At 45.5% G+C, this 10,044-nt stretch overlaps 1 non-coding gene across 1 annotated transcript; it reads right to left on the bottom strand.

Moving 5' to 3' along the window:
• Positions 1-2,372: 2,372 nt before the first annotated feature.
• LOC138429824 (small nucleolar RNA SNORA28) lies at positions 2,373-2,499 on the bottom strand. The gene has a single exon (XR_011252912.1). It is a non-coding gene; the product is annotated as a small nucleolar RNA SNORA28 (small nucleolar RNA).
• Between the last annotated feature and the right edge of the window lie 7,545 nt (positions 2,500-10,044).

Consider the following 10,044-nt stretch of genomic DNA (forward strand, 5'->3'; position numbering starts at 1 on the left):
CGATATTTTAAAAAATGTATCTTATTGAAGTATAGTTGATTTGCAATGTTGTGATAGTTTCTAGAGCATGCCAAAGTGATTCATATATATATATGTTCTTTCTCATCTTCTTGTCTGTTATGGTTCACCACAGGATATTGGGGATAGTTCCCTGTGCTATACACCAGGGCACTGTTGTTTATCCATGCTATATATAATAGTTTGCATCTGCTAAACCCAAGCTCCCAATCCATCGCCCTCTGCCCCCTCTGCCTTGGCAACCACAAGTCTGCTCTCTGTCGGTTTCATAGATAAGTGCAATCATGTCATGTTTAGATTCTACATAGCAGTGATGTCATACGGCATTTGTCTTTTTCGGACTTTATATCATGATCTCTAGTTGCATCCATGTTGCTGCGTGTGGCATTTTTCATTCTCCTTGATGCCTGAGTAGTTTTCCATTGTATATTTACACCACACCTTTATCCATTCATCTGTTGATGGACGTTGAGGTTGCTTCCATGTCTTGGCTATTGTAAATAATCCTGCTATGAACACTGGGGTGCATATATCTTTTCAAGTTATAGCTTTGTTCAGATAGATGCCCAGGAATGACCCACTGAAATTATTCATCTTAATTTCCAATTTTTTGCATGTATTTTAGTACTGAAGATGGTGAGAGCCACCTATCACATTTTTCCAGCACTTTCAAAGGATTTTCACAGGTGTTATGCCATATAAGCATGTATTATCCACTTTACAGATGAGAAAACCAAGGATCAGAAAACTGAAGTGACTTTGTGCTCTAGGCTACACAATTAACAGGTGGTGTGTGGTCTCTATCCCAGGGCTTCTGCTTCTCAAGAGTATGTTCTTTCTTCTCAAGAGTTGGTTTAAGGGTCTGGGGAGATGTGGGTACCATCCTCAGAAGAACAAGATACTATCTCCACAATACCCAACACTCTTGTTCCTACAGTCTCATTCAGTTCAGTTCAGTTCAGTCGCTCAGTCGTGTCCACCTCTTTGCGACCCCATGGACTGCAGCACGCCAGGCCTCCCTGTCCTCATTACCTGTTCCCAAACCCTAATTTTCTGTTTGGAGTAGCAGATGCTCAATAAGCTCCAGGTAGTTTCAAGAATGGGCTTTCCCGGTGGCACAGTTGTAAAGTATCCACCTGCCAATGAAGAAGTAGGTTCCATCTCTGGGTCAGGAAGATTCCCTGGAGTAGAAGATGGTAACCCACTCCAGTATGCTTGCCTGGGAAATCCCATGGCCAGAGGAGCCTGGTGGGTTACAGTCCATGGGATCTGTAGAGTCAGACACAACTGAGTGTACACACCAGCATCAGGAACATCTCAGCGATTTTAGGGCTTGTTTCCCCTCCAGCTGAAGATACTTCCCTCTCAGACTTTGGGGAAATTGACATCCTCAGCTCTTAGAATCCCTTCACCAAGCAGGGTACCTGCATCTTACCTTCAAAGGAGTCTAGGAAGGTGAGTTTCTGGCTTCCACATTTAGGTGTTGAGACTCTTAAGGTGGAAAATTTCCCAGACCCAGGCACTGTGTGTAAGAGGTGCAGCCAAAAGCATAAGAAATTGTACCTTAAACTTCCTAATTCTGCTAAGATGTTACCACTGCCCCTACTCACAGTTATGTGCCACTTCTGTGTTCCCTCAGGACCTGTGTGCACAGCTATGATGGCACATGCTTCTCATGGGCTTACTCCTCCCTCAAATTGAGGGTGTGTTTTTTCCATTCACCATGGATCAAACCCAGGTCTCCTGTATTGTAGGCAGATTCTTTACTATCTGAGCCATCAAGGAAGCCCACTCTTCTCCCTTAATACCAATTTAAGGTTGAATCCAGGCTTCCCAGGTGGCACTACTGGTGAAGAACCCACCTGTCAGTGCAGATAGATGTAAGAGACATGGGTTCAATCCCTGGGTTGGGAAGATCCCCTGGAGAAGGGCACAGCAACCCCCTCCAGTATTCTTGCCTGGAGAATCCCATGGACAGAGGAGCCTGGTGGGCTACAGTCCATGAGGTCGCAAAGAGCTGAGCATGACTGAAGTGACTTAGTAAGCAGCACACACAACTTTGAATTCTTCATGTCTCACCGCAGAAACCGTATCCTCAGAAAAGCAAATGCTAGGACTTCCCTGGCGGTCCAGTGGTTAAGACTCCATGCTTCCACTGCGGGGAGCACGAATTCAATCCTTGGTTGGGGAATTAAGATCCTACAGCCAAAAAAAGAAAAGCTAATGCTGCCTTCTGTCCTGGGTGATACACCACCTTAGTCCATTCAAGCTACTATAACAAAAATACCAGAGACTGTGCAGTTTATTTTTTTTTTTCTTTTTTTTTCTTTTTTTTTTTTTTTTTTTACTAGAACTGTGTTCAAGTCTATGTAACGGCTAGTCTCACAGAAAAGAGAACACCGGAATAGGTTAGACTTTTTTGCTATAGCAAGCTCAAATTGTGTCAGACAATTTTGATTTATCTGCCACAGAGTGTTGCTTGCATGAGACTGTGCAGTTTAAACAACAGAAATGTATTTCTCACAGTTCTGGAGGCTGGGAAGTTCAAGGTCAAGGTGCCAACAGATTTGGTATCTAGTGAGGACCCACTTCCTGGCTCGCAGACAGCTGCCTTCTCAATGTGTCCTCATATAGTGGAAGTGGGTGAGGGAGCTTTCTGGGTTCTCTTTTCTAAGGAGGCTAATCCCATTCACAAGGGCTTCACCCTCATGACATAATTACCTCCCCAAAGCTTCACCTCCAAATACCATCACAGTGGGCGTGAAGTTTCAACATAGGAATTTTGAGAGGGACACAAACATTCAGCCCATGGTGTACACTCATAGGATCTTATTCTCTTAAATCCACCTACCTACTCATCATAATACGTGTTGTAAAAATTGTCTCCGCTACAGGACTCTCAGTTCCACAAGGGCAGAGAAACCTACTTGTTTTTTTTTACCCTCAGCCCCTAGCACAGTGCAGGCAGGGGCTCTGTATATAGCTGGGATAGAGGGACGAATTGAGTGGATGCAGTCCTCCTAAGCTGTTGCCAGGATGTACTTTAGAAGATCTCTGTCCCAACAAAAGATAATCTCACAGTCCTGTTAGACATGGTGTTGGGATATTTTTGAGACCAAGTGAATCCGAGTGATAATTATGCCAGAAGATCAGACCACGTACGAGGGAGAGGGAGAGGCTGTTTTTCTCAGAGAATTCAGAGAGGCAGTTAGCATTTCCCAGTCTTAGAAGCAGAAGAAGCTGGGTGGTTGTGGAAGAGACATATACTAGGAGATTCTCTGGGGCACACTGACCCCAGCTTGGCAGCAGGAGGGGGCTGCTGGCAGGAGGATTGTGGGAGAGCAGGGTGGGGTGGGCAGGTGAGGAAAGCACTCCAGCTTTACTGCTGGGGAGGAGGCCAGAGAACAGGAGGGAAGGTACACCCCCTTTGTGAAACCCTGTTTTGGTTCAGCTCAACCAGCCTTCTCGGATGCTCAAGCTTGGGAGCCAAGAATGGCTCTTTTCCAAAACGTCCTTGCTCTGGGGAGAGCTGTGACCCCTCAATCTCTCATTCCACTCTGGCTCCCTTCCTCAGCAGACAGAATGCCCACGACCCCTTTAGCTTTTGAGTCTTTTTCTCCTTTGCCAATAGGTTCATCTGTACCATTTTTCTCGATCTCACATATATACAATATTTGTTTTTCTCTTTTGGACTGACTTCACTCTGTATGACAAACTCTAGGTCCATACAGATGCAGAGAACAAACGTATGGACTCCGAGTGGGGAAAAGGGGTGTGAGATGAACTGGGAGATTGGGATTAACATATCTACACTGGTCTTCTCTGGTGGCTCAGCTGGTAAAGCATCTGCCTGCTGTGCAGGAGACCTGGGTTCAATCCCTGCGTTGGGAAGATCCCCTGGAGAGGGGAAGGCTACCCATTCCAGTATTCTGGCCTGGAGAATTCAATGGAATGTATAGGCCATGGGGTTGCAAAGCAACCGCTCAGGATGCAACTGAGCGACTCTCGCTTTCACTTTCACTACTGATACTATGTATAAAATAGGCAGGCATCCCCAGTGGCACAGCCGGTAAAGAATCCCCCTGCAACGCAGGAGACGCAGGTTCGATCCCTGGGTCGGGAAGATCCCCTGGAGGAGGAAATGGCAGCCCACTCCAGTATTTCTTTCCTGAAAAATGCCATGGACAGAGAAGCCTGGCGGGCTACAGTCCCAAGGGTCGCAAAGAGTTGAACACGACTGAGCACTTATAAGTGGGATAAATGATGAGAACCTGCTGCACAGCACAGGGAACTCTACTCGGTGCTCTGTGGTGGCCTAAAGGGGAAGGAAACCTGAAAGAGAAGGGATATATGTGTGTGTATATGGCTGATTTACTTTGCTGTTCAGCAGAAATTAACACAACATCATAAAGCAACCGTACTCCAGTGAAATTTAAAAAATAAATACATTCATGTTAAAAAAAAAAAGCAACTAAAGAAAGATATGATATGGAGTACTGAGAAAGACTGCACAGTTAAACAATAAACAGTGCTGATGTTTAAAAAAATGAACCTCCCTTACCCCTGCTTTCTCTAAAAGTTGCTCTCCTCACCTTCTCTCCCTTCCCCATCAATATTCTAGAAAGAGCCTACGCCCACCATCTGCAGCTGACTCTCTTTTTAACCTCTGGCCTTCCAGCTTCCGCACCTTAGTACATGGACCTGGCTTCTCTGGCCCAAAGTTGCACAGCCACTCCTCACCTTTTTGAGTCTGTTTGGGAACTTTATGAAAGCTGTGGGCTTCCTCTCCATTGAAAACACCCTCTTGTATCCACATACAAATTTGTGAATCATTTCAAGAGTCCATGTGCCTTCTAAACCCCACCCTTGATCTCCAGGATAATAACCTGCTCTTGAGTGTGGAAGCCAGAGGTCTTTCCTTAACCAGCTTTTGGGAGGAAGAACCCAGGTGACAGAGTCAGATCATGTTGTTGTTTAGCCGCTAAGTCCTGTCTGACTCTTTGTGACCCCATGGACTGTAGGCTGACAGGCTCCTCTGTCTCTCCAGAGTCAGAGTTTTTTGTAAATCATGGTCCCATACCTTCTGGCTACATGCGCTCGAGTCTCTCTGAGCCTCAGTTTTGCCAAATGATTAAAAAATGGGGGAGGGGGATAGTAATATTTAACTTTGCAGGGTTATGGTAAAGATTAAATGAGTTCATTCAGGTCAAGTATTTAAAACAGTACTTGGCATATATTATTCTCATGTTGATCATCATCATTATTTTAGTTTCATTGTTTATTATTCTTGCTGAGCTCATTAATTCTAGATCAGACATGGTTCCATGTCTGACTCATATATGTGTCTTGTGGGCTACACCTTATTCTTTTAAGAAATGAACTCATTGACAACATTTAGAAATTAAGAGTTCACACAAAAATCTGATTTTTCAGTTTCTCATGGAAAATCAGATATGATGATCCTGGGTCCACATTTTCACCTGACATTATGAGCTGGAGCTGAGTAGCTTGACTAGTTTAGTTTTCCATGATCCCAATTCATCCTCAGCACTGAAACCAAGAATCCATAACCCAGGATCATCACACATATACTGACATGTTCCTTATAGTCAAGAAATTATTCTTGTACCTGGGAAGATGAAAGCTAGACCAAAGAAGCAGGATATTTTTATTTTTTGAAAATATGTATCTGTTTGACTGCCTCAGGTCTTAGTTGCCACACTCCATATCTCTCGTTGCAGCGTGCGGACTCTCGAGTTGTGTCGTGCAGGCTTCAGTAATTGTGGTGCACAGGCTTAGTTGCTTCTTGGCATGTGGGATCTTAGTTCCCAGACCAGGGATTGAACCCGAGTCCTCTTCATTGTAAGGTGGATTCTTAACCACTGGCCCGTCAAGGAAATCCCAAGGAGGCTATATATATATATATATATATTTTTTTTTTTTTTCCCAAAAAGCAAAAATTAATCTGTGTAAGTAAAAACTATGTTTGTGAGTTATGCTTTTTAAACAACCTCACTCAACGAAGCCACCTGCCAATGTCTTCAGGAGACCCCAGAGATGCGGGTTCATTCCCTGAGTTGAAAAGACCCTCTGGAGAAGGAAATGGCAACCTGCCTAGAAAAATCCCATGGATAGAGGAGCCTGGTGGGCGACAGTTCATGGGGTCACAAACAGTCAGACACAACTGAGCACACACACACACACACTCATTTGCTAAACTGCCCAAACCTGCAGTCCTTTGAGTTTTCCATCTCTGGCTCTGCAGGGTGTCTACCCATCGGCCATTGCCTGGTTCCTACTCACATCCTCTACCCAACCAGCTTCCTTGTCCCTTCCCCAAAGCACTTCTCTCTCATCTCGTTCCTCTTGAATGGAAATGACATGGGCTTTAGAGCAGAAGAAACCCAGGTTCAATCCTAAACGCTCTGAGCGTCAGTTTTGTATCCATGAAAAAAGTACAATATTCTTGCCTTATAAGGTTGTTTGAAAATTAAACAAGAGAGTAAACAGCCAGCCCTTAGCACAGTGCCTGGCAAATAATGCTAGTTCTTTTCTTCCGATTAAATGGGGATGATCCTTAAGAGTCTGTCCTCTGACCTTTGCCCTCACCATCCACTCCTCTTGTTTTAGCAGTTACTTAACTATATGAGGACGTGACTGTGAACTGCATAAATATAGTCCATTCAACCCAAACTAAATGTATCCCCAACTCAACTTCCCTTAACTAGAGCCAAACAATACCCAGGGAAACCCCAGTACCCCCCAACACAAGAGGAGGCGAGATAGGTGAGGCGGAAAGGAAGTCAAATGGAAGGAGACATTAGTCTTAGTTGATTGAGATTAAACTATCATATTCTTGCAAATTTTACAGAAATGTACACTCATGTGAGCTCCTTGCTACGGCCTTGGCAGTTCATATGTCAATGATAAACCCTGAAGCTTAAGCTTAACATACTTCACTCTGGTTAAACTAGGTTGACCCCCCTTGTTAAGACTTGGTTCTGTGAGTTCATCTTCCTGTGGACCAAATCCTTTCTTTGTCAAATACCATGAAAACATCCTGGTCCTTTGCAATTAATTCTCTTCTATCCGCCTCTCTCCCCTTATAGAATCTCATCTTTTTGTCTTTTATTGCATATGGCAGACACTACCTTGCATTTTAGTCTTCCATTCATTCAGCTAATATTTGCTGAACACCCATCATGTTTCAGCTACTGTTTCAGTGCTGGGGACACCCTAAAAGAGGCCAAGTCCTAGCATTTTTGGATCTTATAGCCTAGTTGGGGTGGGAACCATAAGCACCTTAAAATGCAAAGAAGATCATCTCAGAGGGGCCATGGAGAAGATCAGAGTGACTAGGGGAAGAAAACACTGCTTTAGCTGAGTGGTGTGGAAGGCTTTTTTGATGAGCTGACCCTGGATGATGAGAGGAAGCCAGCACCAAGAAGAGCTGAGGAAAAGGCGTTCTTAACATAGGGAACAGCAGGTGCAAAGGCAATAAGGCAGGATGCTGCAGGACCATGGTGGTTCCCGATAAGTTGTATTGGAGGTGACTCTCCTTCCTGTCTCTAATGAGCCTTTAGTCCCTGCATGTGTTATAGGATCCTCCCACTTCTCTCTCCTACCTAGATCTTCCCTTTAGTGCAGAATCCTTTTCTGTTTGGAATCTGTGGTCTATACACCAAAATATGCCTGATTTCACCTTCTAGAGCAAGAAAAGCCTCTGCATGCTAAGTTGCTTCAGTCACGTCTGACTCTTTAAACCCTATGGACCGTAGCCCACCAGGCTCCTCTGTCCATGGAATTTTCCATGCAAGAATACTGGAGTGGGTTGCTATGCCCTCCTCCACAGGATCTTCCCAGGAATCAAACCTGTGTCTCTTATGTCTCCTGTCCTGGCAGGTGGGTTCTCTACCAGTAAGTGCCACCTAGAAGGGTGGTCTGGATTCCCTGGACTGCCTGGTGGTCCAGTGATGAAGACTCTGCACTGTCAATGCAGGAGGCCCGAATTCCATCACTGGTTGGCGAACTAGATCCCACATGCTGTGCAGTGCAACGAAAAGATTAAAAAAAATTGGGGTTTCCAGGTGACGCTAGTGGTAAAGAACCTGCCTGCCAATGCAGGAGATAAAAGAGACACAGGTCCAATCCCTGGGTTAGGAAGATCCTCTGGAGGAGAGCATGGCAACCCACTCTGGTATTCTTGCCTAGAGAATCCCATGGATAGGAGCCTGGTGGGCCACAGTCCATGGGGTCCCAAAGAATCAAACACAGCTGAAGCGACTCAGCAGACACATGTTAATTAGTGATAGACTGATAATGTATTACTTTGTCTCAGATGGTGTTGGTGCTTTTCCACACGACTTTTAAAGGAAAACAAATGCCTTAATTTCAAGATGTGCCTCTAACAGCAGGAGTGGCAGTCAGTGTGGCAGGTCCATAGAAGAGACATTGTATTTACGTGTTTGGCTGTGTCGGGTCTTAGTTGCGGCACGTGGACTCGCTGGTTGTGGCGTGCAGGCTTGGTAGTGGCAGCATGGACTCAGTTGCCCCATGGCATGCTTGATCTTAGTTCCTGATCAGAGTCCTAACCCATGTCCCCTGCACTGGGAGGCAGATCCTTCACCACTGGACCATCAGGGAGGTCCCTAGAAGAGAGAGTTTCAGACCAAGGTAAGTGCGCAGGCCCTGCAGATTACCTGAAGTGCGGTGACACTAACTGGCTATTTAGTCTTCTGTTGCTACTCTAACACGCTACCACAGCTGCAGTTACTTAGTATCTGTTTATTGTATCATTTAGGGTGTTGGCCAAATTCAGTTCCCTATGGTTGTAGGACTGAGGGTCCTGTTTCCATAGGGGGGCTGGTCTTTGTGACTAGAGGTTGCCCGTATTTCTTCTCATGCTTTCCAGGTGTCCTAGCTCCAGCAGCAATGGGATGGGTCTCTTGCTTTGTATCTCTGACTTCCACTGCCACATCTCTCTGCCTCCAACCAGAGAAAGTTCTCTGATTCTAGAGACTTTTAAAAATCATATATTGGGCCCATCCAGAAAACCTAGGATAATCTCCCTGTTTTAAACTCTGTAACCTTAATCACAGCTGCAAAGTCACTTTTGCCATGTAATATAAACTCTTCACAGGTTCCAGGAGTTATGGTGTGGATATCTTGGGCGGGGGTGGGGGGGGTGCATTCTGCCCACCACACTCGGCAAGGAGGCAGAGTAATGGAATTTGCACCCTTGCTTTGACACTTTGGGTTTCCCAGGTGGTGCCCCGGTAAAGAACCTGCCTGCCAATGAAGGAGACGCAAGAGACAGGGGTTCAATCCCTGGATGGGGAAGATCCCCTGGAGGAGGAAATGGCAACCCATTCCAGTTTGTTGCCTGGAGAATCCCATGGACAGAGGAGCCTGGAAGGCTACAGTCCACGGGGTCGCAAAGAGTCGTTCATGACTGAGCGCACACACACTCTGACACTTATTGTAACTATGAGCAAACCTGTTAAGCCCCTAAGTTCCAACTTCTACCTCGGTTAGAAGAGGGATGAGAGCCGAGTCTTAACAACAACCCTATCATCATCCCAGTTTACAATTTCAGTTTAAATAAAACTACACGTGTAAGAGCATTTAATAAATTCAGTGTAGTGTGTGTCATGGTTGTTATTATTATACCACTTAAATGGGTAGCCATTCCCTTCTCCAAGGGCTCTTCCCAACCCAGGGATCGAACCCGGGTCTCGTGCATTGCAGGCACTTTCTTTACCATCTGAGCCACCAGGGAAACCTATTATATCACATGGAGTTATTCTGCTGCTGTGTGGGGTCCCCTCTTTCACATGGAGTTATTCTTCTGTTGTGTGGGGCCCCCTCTTTCACCTTCAGTAATCCTCCAGAAGGAAGGGGCAGCTTTGGGAGAGCTGATTAACAGTCTGGGATCTGGAGCCAGATTGCTTGTGCTTAAATCCCGGCCCCTCTGTTTTCTGTGTGACCCTGGGCAAGTTTTTAAGCTGCATGCTTCAGTTTCACCAT

The sequence above is a fragment of the Ovis canadensis genome, chromosome 24, assembly GCF_042477335.2.
Source record: "Ovis canadensis isolate MfBH-ARS-UI-01 breed Bighorn chromosome 24, ARS-UI_OviCan_v2, whole genome shotgun sequence".
In the NCBI taxonomy this organism is placed as follows: Eukaryota; Metazoa; Chordata; class Mammalia; order Artiodactyla; family Bovidae; genus Ovis; species Ovis canadensis.